The sequence below is a fragment of the Diabrotica virgifera genome, chromosome 7, assembly GCF_917563875.1.
Source record: "Diabrotica virgifera virgifera chromosome 7, PGI_DIABVI_V3a".
In the NCBI taxonomy this organism is placed as follows: Eukaryota; Metazoa; Arthropoda; class Insecta; order Coleoptera; family Chrysomelidae; genus Diabrotica; species Diabrotica virgifera.
The window spans coordinates 210239096-210264520 of record NC_065449.1 but is presented as its reverse complement, the minus strand read 5'-3'; the positions used below and the strand labels follow the sequence as shown (position 1 = coordinate 210264520).

The 25425-nt window shown below is 32.6% G+C and overlaps 1 protein-coding gene across 5 annotated transcripts in view; it reads right to left on the bottom strand.

Moving 5' to 3' along the window:
- The window catches only part of LOC114339183 (serine/threonine-protein phosphatase 2A regulatory subunit B'' subunit alpha-like), a 364499-nt gene that overhangs the window by 87849 nt on the left and 251225 nt on the right, over positions 1 to 25425 (bottom strand). The gene's annotated exons all lie outside the window — the stretch shown is intronic.

Genomic DNA, 25425 nt, shown 5'->3' with positions numbered 1-25425 from the left:
TATGAACCACAAGATGCCTTATTTGTCCGAGAATATACAGAATCTAAGACTAACGGAATCTAAGAGATTGCCTTATTTTGTTCTATGTAAGTTACACCGTACCTCGGTTGAATAGACATATCCTAATTTAAATAAATTATCACGTACTTTAGGAATATCTTCGCGTAGTTGTGACGTCATAGTGGGTGAGATTGCGGCAGATTTCGAGGACAGTTACGTGATTCTATAGTAGCATGTTGATGTTCCGTAATTTAAACTAATTCAAAATGCAGGTAGGTATCTACATATACATATATACAAAAACATGTTTTTAGTTCATGGTAAATATGTAGGTAAATAAACATGAATACGAATTCGCGTTTAATATCCGTGAATGTCGATTATAAACTCTTTGGTTTTAAATTTAGCTTAGATATATTTAATTTTGGTTTTCAATGTTAACATGTTTACAGTCAATTTCATATCTGTAAAAATTTATCCAATATGTATTTTTTTTTTCAATTGTGAAGCGTAAAAATAATTTTTTCGAGCTAATATGGAAGAGTTGATCTAAACATTCTACTCTGACTGACTAGTTATTGCAGATTAAACCTCTCAATTTTATCAATAATGATATTTTGCTTCAATAAAGAAGAGACAATTGAACTGGTATGGACACGTGATGAGAATGCATCCCACTAGATTAACAAGAAAAATTCATGAAACAAGGAATATGTATACCAAAAAAGAAAAGAGGCAGACCAAGGAAAAAATGGATACAACAAATTACCGCAGATATACCTCCAACTCTTCAGGGACCACTAGAGGAGAGACCACCTACAGAAGAAATGATGCTAGGAACATTTGCCGACGATACTGCAATCCTAGCCTCACATACTGACCCTATTTATGCCTCGCATCTCCTTCAAACGTATCTAGACAGAATACAAGATTGGTTTTTGAAATGGAAAATTAAAGTCAATGAAAGAAAATGTATTCATGTTACATTTACAACACGAAGAGGTACCTGTCCTCCTGTGACTTTAAACAATCATCAATTACCATCAGCCAACGAGGAAAAATATCTTGGTATTCATTTGTACAGACGTCTCACATGGAGGAAACATATCTGGACCAAGAGAAAGCAACTAGGTCTCCAATTCAGAAATATGTAAAAATGTATAGACATTTTCAATTTCTTTGCAACACGAAAATGCAGCAGCTGCATAAACCAAAGAAAGTATTCCACCTGTTGTCAATCTGGTGGTATAGGAACGATATTTATTGTCGTTTCAGAATATTGTTTCAGACATAGGTATAGGTTAATTCCGTTCATCACGACTATCTCTGGATAATAAATTGCTGCTCTTTAAGGCAATACTTATGCCAATCTGGACATATGGGTTATGAGTTGGAACTATGGGGAACAGTCTGTCACTCGAACATCGAAATCATCCAACGCTTCCAATCAAAAACCCTCAGAACCATCATTAATGCACCTTGGTATATCAACAAAAGAATTATTCATCGAGGCCTTAAAATGGATATGGTACAAGAAGTCATCAAAAAACGTAGCGCTGCATATATTGCCAAGTTGGAGGATCATGAAAACCAGTTTGCACTTCCTAGACAATTCCCAAGAACAGCGTAGGTTAAAGAGGTTCAAACCACTGGACTTACCATTTAGAGTAAACTTGTGAACTAATTAGATAGTAGTTATAAAATGTAATTATTTGCTATACAACTTTATAAAAATTGTATATACAGTAAAACCTCGATATAACGGACTAATTGGGGGGATGGGATGTCCGTTTAAGCCGAAAGTCCGTTGTATAAAAATAGGTTTAAAATCAATTTTTTTTTTGAAATTATGTAGGTATTGTATTTAGATACAGTGTACAAATCTGTAAGTTTTGAAAAAGAGGAATAAAGTTTTGTTCGCTACTTTCTTACTTTCCTACTTCATCTAAAAACTTTCTGCAATATACTCATTTGGTTGACAAAATTATTCACTGATTCATGGGTTGAATAAACGATGATTTTTTTGGCAAAACGTATAATTTATTAAAGTTGCCATCTTCTGAATTTTTTGCTGAAAAATATTCTAAGAGCACAACCCGTGGAAATGAGAAGACGGAGTAGACCAAAGCTGAGGTGGATGGACGGGGTAACACAAGATGCCGTGAAGATCGGAGTCGGCAACTGGAAAATGCAAGCAATGGCGTAGAAAGCTTGAAAAGGTCGAGGCCCTCCAAGGGCTGCAGCACCAAGATGATGTCGATGATGATAATGATCTTCTGAATTTAGAATATTTTCAGAGGGATTAGCAGGAGATTTTTCTAAAATCAGTAAACATTTCACCTCTTTAGGCGGTATTACCAGTTTCTTCTCTTGAAATTTTCTCACTGCATGTACAAATCCTTTAAAACCAATTTTTGAAAATACCTCTGGTGAACCTTGCCCTATTAGAGCTATAATATGAAGCGGGCAGATGATGCCTTTTGATAATTATAATATCTTTGACAACACTAGGTTTACGAGATTTACCAACAATAAGTATTATTATAGTAGTCAATCCATGCGATCCATCGGCGTTAGCACAAAGAAGTGCTGAGATGTTTCCTTTTTGTTTTTCCTTGTAGAATTCGATTTTTCATATTTTTTTGCATCCAATTTTTTTTACATTTGATCTGATTTCTTGTCCGTTAAATAGAGGTCCGTTCTTTCGAGGTTTTACTGTACTTTGATTTTACCAGTGGGTAAAATCCTTCTTGTCCTTAGTCAATGTCATTACTTTTGTTTATTGTTGACACTCAACAGATCGCAAAATACTTTTAAATAAATAAAAAAAAACAACAAATTATAGAGACGGGAAGGACTAATAGAAAAACCCGTGAAGAAATGAAAATATTGGCACAAGGCAGGAAAGAATGGAAGAGATGGGTGAATAAGTAACGTAACCAACTAAACCTAAATCCGACCTCCGAAAGGGTAAAAGGAAGAGTAGAAAGAAGGAAAGAATTATTCTTCTTTTTATTTTTTCTGTTTTTTATCTTTTATCTTCTTCTTTAAGTGCCATCTCCGCGACGAAGGTTGTCAATCATCATGGCGATTCTGATCTTTGGCGCAGCTGCTCTGAACAATTGCCTTGAGCTGCAACCAAGTCTCTTTCTCCTCTAATCACATTGCAATTTCATTTCTTTTATTGTGTTTTCCATTTCCCTCTTTCTGCCTATTCTCCTTAGCACTTCTATATTCGTGACTCTGTATATCTACCCATGAAATCCTTAACATTCTTCTAAATGTCCACATTCCAAACGCGTTAAGTCGATTTATTGCATTTCGATTTAATGTCCATGATTCTGCTCCATAGTAAAGCACACTATGTACATAACATTTAATTAGCGTTATTCTGAGGGCCAATGTCACATCTTCGCTGCATAAAATCTTTTTCATTTTCACGAAGTTGGCACGTGCTTTTTCAACTTTTGTTTTTTTGATGTTGAGACCATATTCTCCACTATATCTTAATATTTTTTGCATTATTCTTTCCGTCTTCCAAGTTGTCGTCTATTATGGCTGTGACGTCGGCCTATATATTCTGACTGTCTCGTTTACCAAAGCTATTGTATTATTTCTTCAGAATAAGCATTAAACAATAACGGCGACAGTATGCAACCTTGCCTGACCCCTCTCCTTATTTCCATTTCTTCTGACATTTCTCTTCCAATTTTCACATTCGATCGTTGACTATAGTATAAATTTGATATCAATGAGTCCAACATCCAGACTCTTGGGTTTGAGTACTTCTAGTACGGTCATGTTTTACCTTATCGAATGCTTTAAATATATGTAGATTTGATAGATTGATAGTCTATGAAGCATACATAAAGATCTAGATCTCGGTAAACATCTAAGCATCTTTGGGCCAGCACTTGAAAAGAAATACATAGTGCCTCTCTTGTGCCCACTCCAATCTCTATTCCGAAATCCAAACTGAAATTACTAATATTAGTCCAGGGCGCATCTGTTTTGAGATGGACGCTGAGAGTTGACTCAAATTTTTTTGCAGAAATTGCTTGAAAATAACTCAAATAATAATATTTGAGTTATCCTCCCACTCAAAATGGTCCGGAACATTGTTTAAATAATCAAAATATCAAAATATAAAGGAAAAATTCGATTTTTTTATTGGTTTTTTGATTATAACTTTAAAACTATTCATTTCTGAGAAAAGTTGTACTGACATAAAAGTTGCGTAATTAAATTTCCTACAATATACAATTGGTTAAGAATTTAAAAAATAGTCATCCTTGTTGCAAAATAGCAATAATTGCGAAAAAAAAACATACAAAAACAAGTATACGCCTTTTACGTTTTTCAACCATTTATGCTACACTTAGGACCTTCATATTTTACCCAGAAAAACTTTATGATATAGTTAAACAACACTTTAAATTTCATTAACATCGGTTTAACAGATTTTGCAAAATAAATTTTGCAATCCAGCTTTCGCAAAAAAAATTCATTTTTTTTAAATGTTGCAGGACTGAAAATAAAGCAGATAGCAAGTTGAATCTTTTTTGCTTATAGAAGTGTACTGCATCTTTCATTTGCAATTTGCAAAATTAAAATCGATTAAAAATGAATAACCATTTTCAATTTCGTTGCAAAACGAAAATACAGCCGAACCATATTCCAGTCCAATCAGAGAGTGCTGCAAGCACCTCTACCGGTTTCGAAACTTATTAGTCTCTCATCAGGAGGCACATATGCTGCTCTCCCTGATCCAACCAAAACAAACCCCAGCGTGCAGTCCCGAATTGCAACGAACGAAATGGCATAGATGCCCTAGCGGCAACTGCTAGCAAAAGACTAAGTTTTCACTTTAATGGCATATAATGCCATTTCGTTCGTTGCAATTCGGGACTGCACGCTGGGGTTTGTTTTGGTTGGATCAGGGAGAGCAGCATATGTGCCTCCTGATGAGAGACTAATAAGTTTCGAAACCAGTAGAGGTGCTTGCAGCACTCTCTGATTGGACTGGAATATGGTTCGGCTGTATTTTCGTTTTGCAACGAAATTGAAAATGGTTATTCATTTTTGATTTACATTTACTCTGTGTGGAGTATGAAGGGAACCAGTCTCGTTGGAACTTTACCGCGCTGAGCAGATGTGACGTGAATTGTAAATTGTAGAATTCCCTCATCTTCCTTAGTCTCAGCATCCGTATGGCTTGCAAATTGTAGAAGCCTCGGAGGTGTAACCAGAGAAGGTTCCCATTGTTTTCATTCTGGTGGGATATGTTATATGCCATTAAAGTGAAAACTTAGTCTTTTAAAATCGATTAATTACCACGGCGTCAGGAAATTTTTTAAATAAACATTAATTTTTGGTGCTACGCGCAGGACAGCTGTGTTCGATTCACACAAGTTGATTTCCACCAAAATTTCTTCCAATCATTATCTAATATATTATTTTCTTACTTTATATTTTGTTGTAATTTAATATTTTAATTCCACAAAAATCAAGCTAATTTTATTATTGTTTGTGAAATATTGTTTAAACAATTGCATATGTTTAAAAATAATAAACTTTTATTCTCTAAGTTAAAATATTTGAACAAAGAAAGTTTTTGCTAAAGAAGTGTTATTTCAAAGGATAGAGTATGTGTTTTTATTTTGAAATAAACAAATTTATTTATTTATATCGAAATGTAATAAAAATTAAAATGTATCAATCATTATCAAAGGTCATTGGAATGCCCAATCAGAGCAAACTATCCGCTGTCCTGCGCGTAGCACCAATAATTAATGTTTATTTAAAAAAATTCCTGACGCCGTGGTAGTTAATCGATTTTAGTTTTGCAAATTGCAAATGAAAGGTGCAGTACACTTCTATAAGCAAAAAAAATTGAACTTGCTATCTGCTTTATTTTCAGTCCTGTAACATTTTGAAAAAATGAATTTTCTTGCGAAAGCTGGATTGCTAAATTTATTTTGCAAAATCTCTTACACCGATCTTAATGAAATTTACAGTATTGTTTTACCGTATCATAAAGTTTTTCTAGGTGAAATATGAAGGTCCTAAGTGTAGCATAAATTGTTGAAAAACGTAAAATGCGAATACTTGTTTTTGTATGTTTTTTTTTCGCAATTATTGCTATTTTGCAACAAGGGTGACTATTTTTTAAATTTTTAAATAATTCTATATTGTATAAAATTTAATTATGCAACTTTTATGTCAGTACAACTTTTCTCGGAAATGAATACTTTTAAAGTTATAATCAAAAAACGAAGAAAACAATCGAATTTTTCCTTCATTTTTTGACATTTTGATTATTTAAACAATGTTCCGGACCTTTTTGAGAGGGAGGATAACTTAAATATTATTATCTGAGTTATTTTCAAGCAATTTCTGCAAAAAAATTTGAGTCACCTCTCAACGTCCAAATGTACTAATATTTTTACAGATGCGCCCTGTCTATATCTAGCTCCAGCTTAGCGTGTATTCTATTATGGATGATTTTTAGCAGGGTTTTTCTGACGGTTGGCCATACATAATTTTGACAAATCTTTCTCTATCCAGATAAAATAACTTATTGAAGCAAGGTTTCTTCGGAAATACCGCGCATACACTTTCCATATAATAATTTTGAATGATGCACTACAATTTGTTTTATTGTACATGAGTAACACCAAATAGTAGAGGATCCGATATAAGGTCGACTTGCATCCGATATAAGCACCGATCTGTTTAATGGATAAAAATTATTGGATATGTAATTTAGCATGTTAACAATTACAAAAAACAAGGGTTGCAAGATCTAATCTTGTTCTAACTATAATTAATTAATAATTAAAAAATGACATTTTTTATGAATTTAAAAAAAAAATTTCGACCCAGGCAGATATTATATCAGATTTTTTGGATCATTCAGAAAGATGACAATTTTCAAGGCTCAAAAACACAAGTAGCCCAGTAAATGAACGGGAAATTCGGCGATACCGTGTAATTTTCAGGGGCAACTCCGAATTGCATGAAAATTTGGATTTAGGTTCTAATTACTCTCCACTTCAAAGTTGAAATTGTGCCGTTGGTTGCTTTTACTTGGAGGGTGACAGTCACCCCTTCTCGGGGGTGAAAAAACATACGTTCAAGATAAGACCGGAAATGGATAAATTGACTTATTTTAAGCAACTTTTCTTCTATAGAGTTTTTTACGTAAGTCAATACTTTTCGAGTTATTTGTCATTGAAAATTTTGATTTTTCGACAAAAAACTACGTTTTCAGACGGTTTTTCGCAAATAACTCAAAAAGTAAATATTTTATCGAAAAAAATATCCCTAGCAAAAGTGTAGCTTATAAAAAACCCAAAAAAATGGTGTATCAGAAAAGTCTATGAATCAAATAAAAACAAAGTTGTAGCTCATGTAAAATACGTTCTTATTCGTCTAATTCCAAATCGAATATTTCAAGGTGAAATCACTGAAAAATTAAGCACTTTTCGGGAAGAACCCATTTAAACTTTTTTAAAGTGTTTATAAAAAGCTTTGTTTTAATTGTTAACAAAAGTTTTAGCATTAAAAATAAACGAGTTACGCTCAAAATAAAATTAGCCCTCTTTTTTTTTTGTAAAAAATCATGAAAATCTCGCCGTGTTTAGCTCCCCAAATGAAATTCATCGCTACCGCTTTACAAACAATTTATTTACCATTTTTTATTTAACATTTTTTATATGATCGGCCAGTCTCACCGGTTTAAAGTGTTTATTTTTGAAAGGGTTATAATTGAGAAAGCTTGAATGGGCCACTAATCACGAGTGTATGCAAATTTTGAAGAGCCATATCTTAACCAATTTTTGTCTTACGGAGAAACAAATTGAAACTAACATATTTATAATAGCAAAACCTACATTTTTTACTCTTTAAGGTTTTTCTTATCACTAATAATTTTTAAGTTATTTTGAAAAAATGAAATTTTTCAAAAATTTTTAGAAAATTTATTTTTACAATAAAACCAAATGTTTTCAAAAATAAGCACTTCAAACCAATCAAACTTACAGATCATATAAACAATACACAAACAGTTAAAATAGATGGTAATGCCAAACGATTAATTTCATTTAGGGTGCTAAATAGAGAGAGGTTTTCACGTTTTTTTTTTACCATAAAAAAGGGGCCAAATTTTTTTTCAGTGTAACTCGTTTATTTTTGATGCTGCAAACTTTTGTAAAAAACAAGTAATTAGCTTCTTTTCGATACTTTAAAAATGTTAATAAGGTTTTCCCGAAAAACGCTTCTTTCTTCGGTGATTTCGCGTTGAATTATTCGATTTGGAATTAGACGAATAAGAACGTATTTTTCATGAGCTACAACTTTGCTTCTACTCAATTTGTAGACTTTACTGGTACACCATGTTTTTCGTTTTTTTATAGGCTACACTTTTGCTAAAAATATTTTTTCGATAAAATATTTACTTTTTGAGTTATTTGGGAAAAACGGTCTGAAAACGTAGTTTTTTTGTCGAAAAATCAACATTTTAAATCGCGAATAACTCAAAAAGTATTGACTTACGTAAAAAACTTTATAGAACAAAAGGTGCTTAAAATAAGTCAATTTATCTATTTCCGGCCTTAATTTAAACACGCGTTTTTCACCCCCCGAGAAGGGGTAAATGTCACCCCCCAAGTAAAAGCAACCAACGGCACAAATTCAACTTTGAAGTGGAGGGTAAGTAGAATCTAAATCCAAATTTTCATGCAATTCGGAATTGCCCCTGAAAATTACACTCCAAAACGGTCATTTATTCTAAAGTAAAAAATATCATTTTTGTAATCATCAAGTACATAAATTCAAGTTCAAACCTTTTCCTATCAGGTCTCGATAAGAATTTTAGCCATGTTTTATTCTAAAACATATATTTTTAGTTGTTAATGGGGAAGGCTTCTTATGGGGAGACGGGCATTAACAACTAAAAAACAATGTTTCAGAATGAAATAAGTCTAAAAGACTTACCAAGAACCGATAGAATAAGGTTTGAACTTGAATTTAGGTATTTCGTAATTTCAAAAATGATGTTTTATACTTATATTTTTGAGCCTTGAAAATCGTCATCTTTCGCTCTTTTTTCAGTTTTAAATTGTTTATAACTAGAAAACTATCAACTTTAATTTTTTTTTTAAATTTGTAAAAAAATTAAATTTTTTAATTATTAATTAATTATAGTTGGAACAAGATTAGATCGGGCAACCCTTGTTTTTTGTAATAGCAATATTTTTTATCCATTAAACAGATCGGTGCAAATCGACCTTATACCGTATCTTAGACTAAAACAAACGCTTTAAATCGCAAAATTTAAGTAGTATGTATGCACGGTATGTATGTAAATATATGATTATAAATAACATAATGGACAAACCTAGATAATCTTCTTATTGAAACTTATATAAGAATCTCATTAAAGTAAACGATAAAAAAACAATATTTAAATTAACATAAACATTGCGCAATATCCTTCACTTCACCTTTCGTTAGAGGAATTCTATTAAAATCGAAATCACTACAGGTATTTTTCATTGACTACTGGACGTCTGAATAAACAAATGCGTCCAAACATGTCTAAAAAACAAATTCTGTTAGAGAAATTACACAATTCTAGCTAAGATCATATTTAAACACCCGTGGGAGGAACTATGTTTTGAAATGATTGGAATTTAAATTAAAACAGAGACGTACTCAGGATCCACATGATTTGTTAAGGAAGAATAATTTCGATGAATACGAAATATAGTTGATAATCGGATGAAATGGAAGGAAGCACGTGATGTATTTTGTGTGACCGAAAAATTCCAATGAAACTGAAAGGAACATTCTATATTGCCATAAGACCGGCATTGATGTACAGAACTGCATGTTAGTTAAAAAGAAAGAGAAACAACGAATGCATGTGGCAGAAATGAAAATGCTTAGATGGATGAGTGGGGTAACAAAAAAGGATAAAATTAGGAATAAGAATTTTAGTGGAAGTCTAGGGGTGACATAAATTGATGCCAAAATGAGGGAGCATAAGTTAAGATGGTTTGATCATGTTCAACGTCGAGGCATGTTAATATTAATCACCCAATACGAAGAATTGCTGAACTGCGGGTTCCTGGAAGAAGTAGAAGAGAAAGACGAAAGAATATCTAGGGAAGACACTTAGGCAGGGCAGGAGATTGATGATGGTATGACCCAAGATAGAAACTCATGGAGAAATTCAATTGGAAGCCGACCCCGCATAAGGATAATGGCAATGAGAATGATGATAGTTGGTAATAATCGGATTAATTATATTCTAGATATGGACAATGCCGAATGGTGAAAAATTCTAAATGGAAAAACAACGAAGTGAAACCTAACACTTAAACAAAGCAAACCCCTAATACAACACAACCGCGACCGCGGGGTTTTATATCTGAATCTAGATTTTTTTATATTTCTGAACTGAAAAATAATCTGGAATTATTTTTTCCTGAAAATTGGGTGAACATTGTCAAAAATGTGAAAGATTAAGGCCTGTATCTTGAATAATTGTAAGGGCCGGCGTAGCCGAGTGGTAGTGTGCTAGGTTAGCGTACCGGTGGTCCGGAGTTCAAATCCTACCGCCGACAAGAACAACTAGACATTTTTAAATGTTTACAGGCCCCAGGTCGACTCAGCCTGAATAAAATGAGTACCTTGGGTAAAACCAGGGGTAATAATAGGCGGTTGAAGCGTAGCACTGGCCCTGTTACCTTCCTTGTATACCGTAGGCCCTAGATATAGCAGACTACCCTGCTATACTCCCAAAGCCACATGAGCGATATAAAACGGGAGACTATTATTATTATCTTGAATAATTGTTTAGATTTTTTTTTTCAAATTATGACAGAATATTCCCTAAGTTTATGACAGAATATTCTCTAAAGCCTCGGTTTCCTCGAAAGCGGCACCGACAAACTGAGAGCGTAACACTGCGATGAATGACGTCATAAAAAACTGTACCACGCAAACTAATAGCGGTGGTTTCCAAGGATGCGTTGGAAGCCACCGCTTGCTGAGTTTGCACATTCCATTGCCGCAGTGAAGAACCTTGAATTTTTCACCGTAATCTGATGCTCTTTTCACCTCTAAAATGCATTTTGATTTTTGTCGATAGGACAATCGAATCAAAAGATATCGAATCAAATCGATTTTTTACCGTCGAGTAAATACACATTTTATTTAAAAAAATTCGAGTGCGTAAATGACGTTTCAAATCACCAGTCGCTTCTGGCGTTGTTTCAGAGAGAACGGTACAGAAAAGTGTTAATAAACATTTTTGGTCAAAATTATCTCAGCTATATCTCTTGTTTGAATTTGTAAATTTTTTTTGTACGGCATGTAGATTATTGCTAAATCGATGTTTTTCGCCCCCCCTCTCGTGGGCGGTTTTAGGGCGGAAGCCCGGGGTAGGAGTGCCACTCATTCACGTAAAGCTCATTTTTTTGGGGTCCCAAAATTATCATTATATCAATATCAATATCTAACGATTGGACTAATAATACGCTGGAAAATGTATTTTATTTTTGCAAAATTTTGGAACGTGTTTAATTCGTTGAACATTTCAATTACTAAAGTCGGCTTGCAGAAAAGCAAACTATTAGGCATTAAAATGTGACGGTTAAGGAAGATTTTTGCAAAATTTCAGCTCATGTTTGATCGAAAAAAAATTAATATGAGTTAAAATTTGAGCGTCCAATGTAGATGAGTGTATTCAATGCAAGGTGAACTTTTCTATTGACTGGCTTAAGATGCATGTATGATCCTTCGGTCGTTAATGTATCAAAATTACATTACACACATGTTTAGTAAATTTTATAATAAAAATGTTTATGTTAGGTTAGAAGACAAATACGAAATTAATGTCAAATTATCGACTTATTTCAATATTATTACATAATTCACTGCAGTAACATATTATATCGCAACATTTTAAACATGATACCACTCACGGGCATGATTCACAAGCCGTTTATCCATTGCATGATAGTAAAGCGTTTGCTATTAAACACGCACCTAAAATTGGACTACAACAAGTTCACCTTGCGTCGAGGGTAGCTCCTAATTTGGACGCTCAAATTTTAACATGTATATCTTTTTCTTTATCAGGCAAAAGGTGTGATTTTTACCCCACTCTGTCAATGATAAGTAAAAATGCATGAAACGCGACTAAATTTTTTTAAAAATTCGCTCCTCAACACTATTCGTAAATGGTGTAATCATTCTGCCAAAATTTGAAAAACATTCAAAATAAGTGTAGGATATAGTGGACGTAATATCAACAACATAATCGCCAGTTTTGACGTTTCTTCAATTTTAAAGCAAATCTTATTCCAGATTCTTTTAAGCAACTTAAAAAGAAAAACAAGCAAAACCTGAATTCAAACTTTAGAACGACTTTTTGGTAAAAGATTATTTCCGGAGACTGTAACGCATTAGTAGGAGACTGTTGATCAGATTATAAAAACTAAATAAAAAAAAAATACATATTTTCACAAAATCGACCGTCGGATTTTAATAGCAGTTCAGTAACGATTTTATCCCTTATGTCTTTGAGTTTACTGAAATATTAAATCAATACATTAAAATATGTAAAAACTGTGATTTCCTAGATTATTTCATTCATATGAGATTCTGACCAATAGAAAGCTACAGAAATCTGAATTAAATCGATAATTTTTGATAATCTCCCGTCGTTAAGTATATTACGTCAGATGCCCTTCGTTGCTACGAAAAAATACATTCAGTGACATTAATGACCATTAATGTTTTAAAAATTATAAAAGTGATGACTTTCAATCGTCAAATATTTATAAAAACTGTGTGTTTAATGGTACTTACATAAATAAATTACAATAAAATTTTGGTTTTGAACAGTTTTATTCATGAAATAATCGCAACAAATTGCACTCGACCTCTGAAATTAATATAGAATTTCAGAGCTCTTGTGCAATTACTACTGATAATTCTGCGTGAAAATTGAATTTTCTTTTGTAAATAAAATTGAATTTTCTTTTGTAAAGAAAATTGCATGTCGTGTTGTATTGATTCTGTATTTACAAATTTTGGCATAAAGGTTACTGGTGCCTTAAGGGTATTAATTATGACCTAAACATGTAATGGTTTTAAGTCAGTGTCCGTGATTCTCTCCTTCAGGCCACTTGAAAGTTTGTAAGTTTTTGCGATAAGAAATCTGCAAAAAAGTCATTAAGTTGCGGAAAATATAAAAATTCGATTTTCTGAAAAATGAACCCGGTTCAACTCTAAATTTCCTTTTAGTTTCCTTTTCCCTCTCTAAATTTCGTTTTCTTTTTGCTTATCTCATGAAATTTTTGTGGTTGAACTTCGTATTGAAATGACGGTCTAAAACTAGATGATTGGGCCAGTCCAGACCTGCCCTCGACATGCAAATAAAAAATCCTACATAATGCGGTTATAATGATTCGAAAATAAAATTATAAATTATGACATAGTGTTTGAAATTACAAGGTCACCGCAAACGATAACTTGTTCGTTTTTTAATGTGTAAATTACAAGTCGGCACAACGTTAACTAGAAAAAAACAGAAGCCAAATAATTGGTTAGATAAAAAGAGTATGTGGTATTATAGCTGTGATATATGTAACCGGCTAGTGAAAGCCGGCATGTAATTTTCACGGCAATTTAGAAAGAGAGTAATGATCATTACGTTGTAATTCCGAATGTGTTAGAGCGGATAAGAGAACAAAAAACTAGACATTTTTTTAACACCGAGATTTCTTCCAAAGAAATCAACAGGAGAAAATGTTAGTTCTCCGAATACAAATTAGTGTTGAATTACACACGATTTGTACTTGCGAGCAGACGAATATACAGTATGATGCAAAAGTACGAAATAAATTCATTATTTCAGGAAAGGAAGATTATTATCTTAAAACCAATCAATTTTAATTTATTATTGGTGAGGATTTCCCCATTCCAACCGTAGATCCGCTACTGTTTCCAACTCTCCAATTTCTCCTCCAGCATTTCTTTGCTATCCCCCACTAACATAATATCACGGCTCACCGCAAAGACCATGACAATCAATTTCCTTGTTGGTAAATCAGTTTTTCGCAATGTGTCCAAAATTTGGATGAGCAATAGGTACCATGTACGAACAACAAAAAGATGTTTTTAATAGAAGTTCTAGCAAATGAACGAACGATAAATTGAAAAACGAGATAAACGTCGAAGAATTTCAGAAACAGAAAGAAAAACAGAGTATATTTACGGATGCAACAGGGGCATAGAACACGACAACCAGAGAAGGAATATAAACAACTGCGTAAAGAAGTAAGTTATGAGTTTCTCGAGGTAACGATGTAAGTTTTTTTAGTTTTATCGATTTTTGACTTTTTGGTATCACTTAGAATTCAAAACAATGAATTTTTTTTGCAAAAAAGGGTGAATATCAACATATTTATTATTGTTAAACAAAAAATAAGCATAAAACAAAAAATATCTCGACAGCGTTATATCACGAAATATCTAAAGAAAATATATTCAAAATTCCAGGTGGATCGGTCAATTGCAAAAAGCAGTTTTGAGAAAAACGCGTTTAAAGTATTGTCAAATTTTATTTTCAATTTATTTTATGTCTGTCAAATCACAAAGTGATGCACACCTTAATATGTTCTTGAATTGCGAAGTAATTTTTACAAAAGAGAATGGAAACAGCTGTTGACCGTTGCTTACTACGTTCAAGCGCGCTGGCGCGAACCTGCTGCAGAGTGAGTCGAAGGTAGGAGTATTCAACATGCTGTATTTTGGTAATTTTAGTCCAATGAATTTGAAATTTTCAGAGAGTAATCTTGAGGTTATTTACTTTTATTTAAAATAATAGAAGAAATCAAAGATTTTAAAATTTTCAAAGCCCCCCTTAATTAAAATTTAGCAAGTTTCACCCATTTGTTTACCAATCAAATTTTATTGAAACTAACAGTTTACAACATATAAAATAGGTCCATGAGCTATTGCTTACGTGTTAACGTCCATGGCTACCGGACAAGCAGTGTAAACGGTTAAGCAAATGTAGGTGTCCGCACCGATCTGTTTACCAATCAAATTATTATAAATCAAAATAAAGAGTATTCAAGAATCTTAAATGATATTAAATAATTAATATTAATAACAAACGCAATGATTTGAATATCTCTATCTTCGACTCGCACCAGCGCGTCCCTATCTTTGCGGCAGGTTCGCGCCAGCGCGCTTTAGCGGAGCGAGAAACGTTCAACAGCTGTTCTCATTCGTTTCTGTAAATTACTCTGTGATTCAAAAACATATCCCGGTGTGCATCACTTTACGATTTGATAGACAAAAAAGACATTGAAAATAAAAGTTGAAAAAACTTTTTTGTTTTTCTCAAAATTGTTTTTTTTTTGAAAGGTGGTCGTTGTAACTCAAAAACTACTTGACCGACTCACCTGGAATTTTGTATGTTTTCGTTAGACATTTCGTGAGGTAACGCTGTCGAGATATTTTTTGTTTAACAATAATAAATATGTTGATTTTCACCCCTATTTTTGCAAAAAAAACGCGTTGTTTTGACTTCTGAGTGATACCAAAAAGTGAAAAATCGTTAAACTAAAAAAAATTGACATCGCTACTGCGAAAAACTCATAAGCTAATAAAATCTTTTTGAATTTTTTGTATAACATGATCATGAGTTTTGATGTCCACCGCAAAATACATTGTTTTTTGAGGTGTATAAAAATTTGCCGCCGTTGGCTTATTTTTCTATATTTTTCCTTGAATTTTTTTTGAATATTTTATGAATTGTATTGAAAATGGTTATTTAATTTAGAATTCAAATAATTCTACCATACATTCAAAAAAAATTCTGGTACATACAGAAGTCAAAGTGTTCAAGAGAATACCAGAAAAAGTATTTTTGATAAAAAGAAATATACGTGAGGTATTTAACACGTTGACGGACAGAACGTCTATAGACGTCTAATTTCCATTGAAGTAATGTGACACAACGTCTATAGACGTTGCATTTTCCCCTATTCTACTTTGCAAAATACATATAGTGTCACAGCACTTGCATAGTCACAGTATAGAGAGGGACAGTAGAACCACTCTCCGAAAAATTGGAAGTAAAATCTTGAGTCGCGCATGGCGACCGCGCAATGTTCCCAGTCGCTTTTGCCCCATTCTCGCATTGCTAGTCGCATAGAAACGTACGGGTTTTAACAGGGAAAACCCGCATCCACCACTGGTGAATTACCAATTGCGTACTGTCGGTATTACTTCTTGAGATCAAAGTGCCGACATGGAAAAGGTTTTACTGTCCCTCTTTATACTGTGGCACTTGCTTATACATTTGACGCACTGTCCGCCAACGTGTTAATACACTAACAAGTGTCCCCTTTTTATTAAGCACACAGCAAATTACAAATTCCCTGAGCAAGAACCTAAATAACTAATTACTGACACAAACTTCACTTTTTAATTAACTTATTAATTTAAAGTGAACCTTCTGCCTGCTTATTAACGAGGAATTTCAATCAACCTCGACTTCGTAACGTCTGCACGCAGTCTTATGAAACTTCAAAAGTATTTTTATTACTACGCTTTTATAAAAATGTCGAATTAATAATGTTAAGTAAGGCAGTTTAGTAATTTACCGTAAAATGGCAAATTACATAATCGTAAATTTTATGTGACATTTAAATCTATTAAATTGCGAAGTTTATGCTTTTTTTGGTGTAATCAAAATAAAAAAATATTTACGAAAATAGTATATATTAAAATTCAAGGCTAAAACAGCTCATACAGGTGCTATCGCATATAGCAAACATTTAAATTAATGACATTTATGAAAAATTAACCATTTCATTAATATGTTAATATAATTCTACAAATCTCATCCTTTTATATACATACTCAGAATACAGTTTCCCTAAGAAAATTAAATAAAAATCCCTAGAACAAGTAAAAGATATTTAAAAAATACGAGATCATTTTGTAAAAGGTATATTTAAAATTCCCTAAATAAAGGTTACATTAAATCACAGACCGTTTTCGGATTGAAAAATCCATCATCAGTGTTACTAAAAGCCCTAAAATAAGTATAACCTAATTAGTTAAGAAAAATGATTTAAAAAGTTGACTAAGGGTAAAAAATGCAAGAGGTCAAAAAATAGCATGCCTGAGCCACCAAAATGTTTTGGGTAAAAACCCTTTAAATGTTGACAATTGTTGTGTTATACTTACGGTGACCATATCTTTTTAAAGAAAAAAAAGTACAAAAAAAAATGTATTAAAAACGCAAAATGTATCTTGTTATGGGACAAACATAATTTTTGGCATTTGGCATAAAAATAAATGAACTATGTAGCTAAACATAAAAAATTATATCAATTAAACTAAATATAACACATTACATTCACTTTGAAAAAGTTACAAGCCTGTAATTAAGAGTTTTTAGATGAGAGACCTGGAATAGCCTCATCTTCTTCCGGTTTTTTGCATCATTCATATTTTTCTGAACTTAAAATTAATTTAAGAAGGTCCGGCTTCGACTGAAGTAAATGAAACATTTCATACAAGTCTCATCAAAATTTGCGTACACCAGCATCGCTGCCTTGAGAGTGGATATGGATATTTGTGACTTTTCCGACGTCCAATAATAATTATTTATTACAGAAAATAAGCACTCGATAGCCGCACTAGTACCCGGAAGGGAAAAAATAAATTCGCATAATATTTGTAAGTTTTTCAGTTTGAATTGATCTACACACTTAAAAACTTTAAGCCATCGATCCTGACTATTTTTTTCTTTTCTGTTCCACTCAGCAATTTTTTCACTTGTAGCCACGTCTTTCAAAATTCCCAGTTCGTCAAAGAGTTGATCTTCGTTCAACATGGTTGCCTTGATATACAATTTAAAAGCTTCGAGAGAATAACAAACATCGTTCCATGTTATTTCACTTCTTATGCGAGCTCCACACTCTCGCCGAAGTCGATCGAGGTTCAACAAGTACGAAAGTGTAGACGGCCACCTTGTGTAACTTTGCCTCACTTCGTTCTACTTCCATTTTCTGTCGGTCTGGTCAAAGGGATCTTTGTCGGTATCGCACTTCCTCGCGAAGTAGAACTAGTGTGTAGAGAGGGTACTTCGGACTTCGGTCAACTTTGGCGAAGTAACTTCGCCGAGAGTGTGGAGCCCACTTTAGATCTATGCTTTTGAATAGTTTAAATTCATGAAAATTTGTACTCCAGTTTTCTAGATAGGTTACACATTTTGTGTAAAAATGTTTCACTTGTGCAGTGAAGTTTTGTGTACGACCACCGCACCATAAGCCTGATGTCTCACACACTTAAAATGTTTTTAAAGATCATTCATAAACGCATTTACCACACTTGATATGAATATTGAAGAAACCCACTTTGGATTTACATTACTAATCCAGAGATGCTTGGATGTGAACCAGGATATGTACGTCTGTTTCATAGATTACAACAAGGCTTTCGATAAAGTCCGCCACAAAGAGCTAATGGACGTCCTCAAAGCAAAACAATTACAATACAATGACCTTTGAATTATAACAAATCTATATTATAAACAGCAGGCACACATACGCATTAACGAACACACATCAGAAGAGTTCAAAATTAAAAGAGGAGTGCGACAGGGGTGTGTATTGTCACTACTACTATTAAATGCATACTCTGAAGAAATTATGAAAAAAGTTCTTGAGGAAGAAACAGCAGGAATAAAGGTACCTAAATGGAACGCCAATTAACAACATTAGATATGCGGACGACACTATCATAATAGCGGACAACCTCGAAGACCTCCAAAAGCTAATGAACAAGATAGTTGAGTATGGAGAACAATATGGATTATCAGTAAACATCAAGAAAACTAAATTTATGAGGATATCAAAAACCCAAAATAATGATAAAAGCCTGACTTTAGAACAAGTTGAAAACTACAACTATCTTGGCACAATAATTAATCACACAAACGATTACTCCAAAGAAATTAAAGTTCGAATAGAGAAGGCAAGAACCAACTTCAATAAAATGAGAAAGGTAGTTTGTGCAAGAGAACTGAAATAATTAAGACTCGAGAGTTAGGCTGGCAAGGTGTTATATTTTCTCGACTCTGCTTTACGGAATAGAAGCATGGTCAATTAACGCGTCGAATACTAAAAAGTTGGAAGCATTTGAACTGTGGGTGAAGGTACCTGAAGATAGCATGGACCGAGCCTGTAACAAACAACGAAGTCATGAGAAGAGTCAACAAAAGAATGGAAATATTGGAAACAATCAAAACACAAAAGCTGCAATACCTGGAACAGTATACAAAGAAATTTGTTTAAAAGTAGTAAAAGATAAAAATATTCATTTTTAAAAAAAAATAAGTACATTCGCGTGTCCTTAGAAAGGTTTTAAAGTACATTAGGACAATATTTAAAAATAAGTACTGCCCTACTTAAATAAGTACATATGGTCACCGTAGTTATACTACATATTAATAAAATACTTAATGATGTTGCAAATATACCTGTATATTACCCAGGGCAACACAGGATTTCAACGTGGTTGGAATTTGAGGATTAAAACCTCACATATTAAAGTTCAATGTCCAACTGAATACAAAAGGACCTTAGAAGCAGTGCCGGATTAACCATTAGGCAAAGTAGGCAGTTGCCTAGGGGGCCTCGACCCCAAAGGGGGCCTCGCAGCCCTCGCAGGGCCCAAAACGAAAACTATAAAATTGTTAAAATATAAAAATTTGCCAAAATAAAACAATATAATCTAAACAATATGTTTCTACGAGTTGTATCTGTTTTGAATAATACCTACTAAAATATTTTTATACCTAAACTGTTGAAAAACATTTCAGGTAACCTAGTAAATACAAGATTTTATCAACCATAATAAATTAGAGAGTTATCAAGTAACCCTAGGAGAATACGGTAACGCTATTTTACTGTATACTTTACATGTTATTTATAACGTTACCGTATTCTAATAGAGTTACTTGATAACTCTCGATTTATTTGAATTTGGACATTTTGTCACGTACATTCTATGAAGTTTTATAATTCTATTGTATATTAAAACTTAATATTATTGGCGTTGGGTGGTTTTATCGATGGTTCTTTCAATCTAATATTTATATCGAAGTCATCTTTTCTTAGTTTGATTTTGTTCTTTGGAAGAGAATAATTGTGATCGTGTAGTTAGGTGCAATAGTTGATTTTATAAATATGCACATCAGACTGATTAATATTTTATTCTAATAACTCTTCATTTTAAAGCAGTGCCAAGGAGAGCACTTTTAAGTGATCGCCAGACACCTTAATTTTTGACTTAGTGCATTTATCTGTTGTGCTTGGTATAATATTGGAATTTAAGCATTTGTTTTGATCACTACAATATTTAAACCAGGTAAGTTATTTTCAATAAAATGTACATAGTCCAGGGTAATACCTAAGGTTTTTTCCATGACACTTCAAGAGCAAGGACACTGAAGCGTTTTTTCGACAAGTAATGCCTCGTATAAGAGCAAATTGTAATTATTTCCTGCGTAGGATATGGCGTCCATTTTTATTTATAAACTAAGGGCCGGTTGTTCGAACGCTAATCAACAATGATCATTATCAAATATTTAATTACTGTCACCAAAACTGTCAATGTCAACTTTGTTTGGGTTGCTGAAAACATAATTAATTACAATTATGAGATTTATTATTAATTATGTTAATAATTATTGTTATATTAATTGATTATAGACTCCACAGACTTTTTAACAACCCAAACAAAGTTGACATTGACAGTAATTAATTATTTGATAATGATCATTGTTGATTAGCGTTCGAACAACCGACCCTTAGTGTCAAAAAACGGCATTTTTCCTTTTTTTTTCAAATCAATTGAAAACAGTGAAACTTATGGGTTTTTACTACAAACATCTTCGAGAGTATGGAAAAAGCTTTGAAATGGATTATTACAAAGTTTGATATACTCAAAGTTTGATATAATAATGGATTATTACAAAGGTTAATATAATTGCGAAAAAGGTCAAAATTGCAAAAAAATTAATTTCGCATAACTATTGTAAAAATGAATGTACACCTTTGAAATTATTGTCAAATGAGGGTTCTTTGGTGGTTAATATGTGACAAAAATTTCAAAGCGATTCATTCAATTGTTTAAATTTTATTCAAATTGTTTATCCCAGAGAGCATTTTTTTGCAATAACATGTCAGAAAAAAAATGATGTTAGAACCAATCCACAATGAAAGGGCATGAGCTATATTTTCAACTTGGTTTAAAAAAGTAAATAAAAAATTCATTTATTAGTAATAAATAATCTTCGGGTTCGGGATCAGGAGTATATAGTGAGGATAGGAACTATAACGGTTCCATCCCACTAGGAGAATATACCTCTGTATTTCAGTCGGAGGTATATGCAATCCTGCACTGTGCACGGATAAACAGATTGAGGACTTATACTAATAAGAGAATCAATATCTGTCCAGACAGCCAAGCGGCCTTGAGGGCTTTAAAGAACCCAAGGATAACCTCAAGGCTTGTATGGGAATGCCGCGAAGAACTTGACACCCTGGCGGAACATAATGAGGTAAAACTCATTTGGGTGCCTGGACATCAAGGGATCGCTGGTAATTAAAAAGCTGACGAACTTGCTAGACGAGGATCAGCAACAGGATACTTCGGTCCAGAACCGGCACTGGGAGTGCCCAAAAGCACAATCAGAGACCGATTAAGAGGCTGGATACGAAGACAGCACAAAGAATACTGGGAAGAAATTCCCACGCAAAAGCATGCGAAGAGATTTATACCTCAGACATGCACAAAAAGAGCTGAAGAACTGTTCAAAATGAACAGGAATCAGCTCAAAATTATTACAGGTTTCTTAACTGGACACTTTCCAGTAAAAGGACACCTACACACGATAGGACTATATAACGGAGATCTCAGCTGCAGACTATGCAATAGAGAGACCGAGACAGTCAGACATTTATTGTGCGATTGCGAGGCGCTGGATCGTAAGAGACAAGCAATATATGGAGACTGCAAACCAAGTCAGACAGTGTATGGCACTAACCCAATGGACCTTTACAGACTAGTAAAGGGCACTGCATTATTGGATTGGGTGTCATGAGAACAAATGGAAGGAAGCACAATAAGCTGAAAAGCTGCAGTGCCACCGGGGTGCATGCACGGACGGCTTCCGGAAGAAAAAAAAGAAAAAAAAAAAAGTAATAAATAATTATGCCAAAGTATCCTTATAAACTTTTTATTTTTTTATAGAATAAATTATATTTTTATCATTTACATTTACAATTACATTTTTATCTACAGTATTTTATACCCGCAGCACCCCGGACCCTGCGGGCTCGATATGGCCGCCACTGTGAGGAATCGTTCTTAAGTCTTATTTTATTTGAACTTTTTAGGTCAAACTCAAGCAATCTTTAAACCCGATGAAACTAAGAAGAAAAGATTCGAGAGTGGAGCAGAAAAACGCAAGAAAAGACAGGAGAGAGAAAAGATTCTCAAGGAAGAACTAAAGCAAAATCAAAACCTATTTAAACTCGGTTTCACACGAAAATCCACAGCTAGTGAAGCTGCAACCAATGAAAATGCAAATGATGAAATACAAATAGCTGAAAGAAACATTGCTTCCGTAACTGAAGAAGACGAAAGAACATGCAACGACAGGTCTATTCCAATTTATTCCTGCTTCACAATCATTTCGGGTTATTTATGACAACAAACTCGAATCGACGTTCCCAAATGTATTAGTAGCTTTTAGGATTTATCTTACGCTAATGATTACCAATGTAACAGGCAAACGGTCATTTTCAAAAATGAAAATTATTAGAAACTGTCACTGTTCGACAATGGCACAAAATAGACTAACATGTCTATCAATTATGGCTATTGAGAATGATGTGCTCGAAAATTTGGATTTTGAGGATATTCCAGGTAGTTTTGTTTCTATGAAACTCAGAAAAGTTTCTTTATAATTTTCTTTCTTGGAGTTGAATACGGGCCCTTTAAGACTCGCCGATACACCAATTTTACTCATTTATTTTAAAATATATTTTCCTATACTTAATATTCCGTATCCTACTTAATTTATTTAAGGATTGACCACTGGTCAGTGGAGAGACATTACGAAAAAACATACATAGTTCCGCTTATATACTAAGATACACTCTTACTCCTATCACGACGTTAATTAATTTACAATTTGATTTTCATATTTTTCATAATATGTTCTTTAAACAATTATTGCATTAATTCTATAATATTAATTTGTTTTAAAGTTAAATTGATATTTATATTTATTTGTATTAGAGGGCAGTTTAATCATATTTATGTTTATAAGTAAAATATACAAATAATGTAAAAATATATGTAACACATCCATATATTAAGGAATTTATTGTATTTTTTATTAGCTTCAATTTTGGTAATAATAACTTTAAAACCGATTTAAAACATGTATTTTTTTTTCACAAAAAAAAACAAAATCTTTAATCTTTAGTAACTCAAAAAGCATTGATTTATTTTGATGACTTGATATAACATATTTTTTGCTAAAAATTTTTCCCTCTGTCCATTTAATGATAAAGTGGAAAGAAGCAATAGTCCAGGGCGGATCTGTTTTGAGATGGACGTTGAGAGGTGACTCAAATTTTTTTGCAGAAATTGCTTGAAAATAGCTCAAATAATAATATTTAAGTTATCCTCCCACTCAAAATGGTCCGGAACATTGTTTAAATAATTAAAATGTCAAAATATGAAAGGAAAAATTCGATTTTTTTATTGGTTTTTTGATTATAAGTTTAAAACTATTCATTTCTGAGAAAAGTTGTACTGACATAAAAGTTGTGTAATTAAATTTCCTACAATATAGAATTGGTTGAAAATTTAAAAAATAGTCACCCTTGTTGCAAAATAGCAATAATTGCGAAAAAAAACATACAAAAACAAGTATTCGCATTTTACGTTTTTCAACCATTTATGCTACATTTAGGACCTTCATATTTTACCCAGAAAAACTTTATGATATAGTAAAACAGCACTGTAAATTTCATTAAGATCGGTTTAATAGATTTTGCAAAATAAATTTTGCAATCCAGCTTTCGCAAAAAAAATTCATTTTTTAAAAATGTTGCAGGACTGAAAATAAAGCAGATAGCAAGTTGAATTTTTTTTTGCTTATAGAAGTGTACTGTACCTTTCCTTTGCAATTTGCAAAATTAAAATCGATTAATTACCACGGCGTTAGGAAATTTTTTAAATAAACATTAATTTTTGGTGCTACGCGCAGGACAGCGGTGTAGAATTCAAACAAGTTGATTTCTTCCAATCTTTATCTAATATATTATTTTCTTACTCTATATTTTGTTGTATTTTAATATTTTAATTTCACAAAAATCAAACTAATTTTATTATTGTTTGTGAAATATTGTTTAAACAATTGTATATGTTTAAAAATAATAAACTTTTATTCTCTAAGTTAAAATATATCAACAAAGAAAGTTTTTGCTAAAAAAAGTGTTATTTCAAAGGATAGAGTATGTGTTTTTCATTTGCAATAAACAAATTTATTTATTTATATCGAAATGTAATAAAAATTAAAATGTATCAATCATTATCAAAGGTCATTGGAATGCGCAATCAGAGCAAACTATCCGCTGTCCTGCGCGTAGCACCAATAATTAAGGTTTATTTAAAAAAATTCCTGACGCCGTGGTAGTTAATCGATTTTAGTTTTGCAAATTGCAAATGAAAGGTACAGTACACTTCTATAAGCAAAAAAAATTTCAACTTGCTATCTGCTTTATTTTCAGTCCTGTATCATTTTGAAAAAATGAATTTTTTTGCGAAAGCTGGATTGCAAAATTTATTTTGCAAAATCTATTTAACCAATCTTAATTAAATTTACAGTATTGTTTTACTGCATCATAAAGTTTCTGTGAATGAAATATGAAGGTCCTAAGTGTAGTATAAATGGTTGAAAAACGTAAAATTCGAATACTTGTTTTTGTATGGTTTTTTCGCAATAATTGCTATTTTGCAACAAGGGTCACTATTTTTTAAATTTTTAACCAATTCTATATTGTTGGAAATTTAATTACGCAACTTTTATGTCAGTACAAGTTTTCTCGGAAATGAATACTTTTAAAGTTATAATCAAAAAACGAAGAAAAAAATCGAAATTTTCCTTCATTTTTTGACATTTTGATTATTTAAACAATGTTCCGGACCTTTTTGAGAGGGAGGATAACTCAAATATTATTATTTGAGTTATTGGCAAGCAATTTCTGCAAAAAAATTTGAGTCACCTCTCAACGTCCAAAT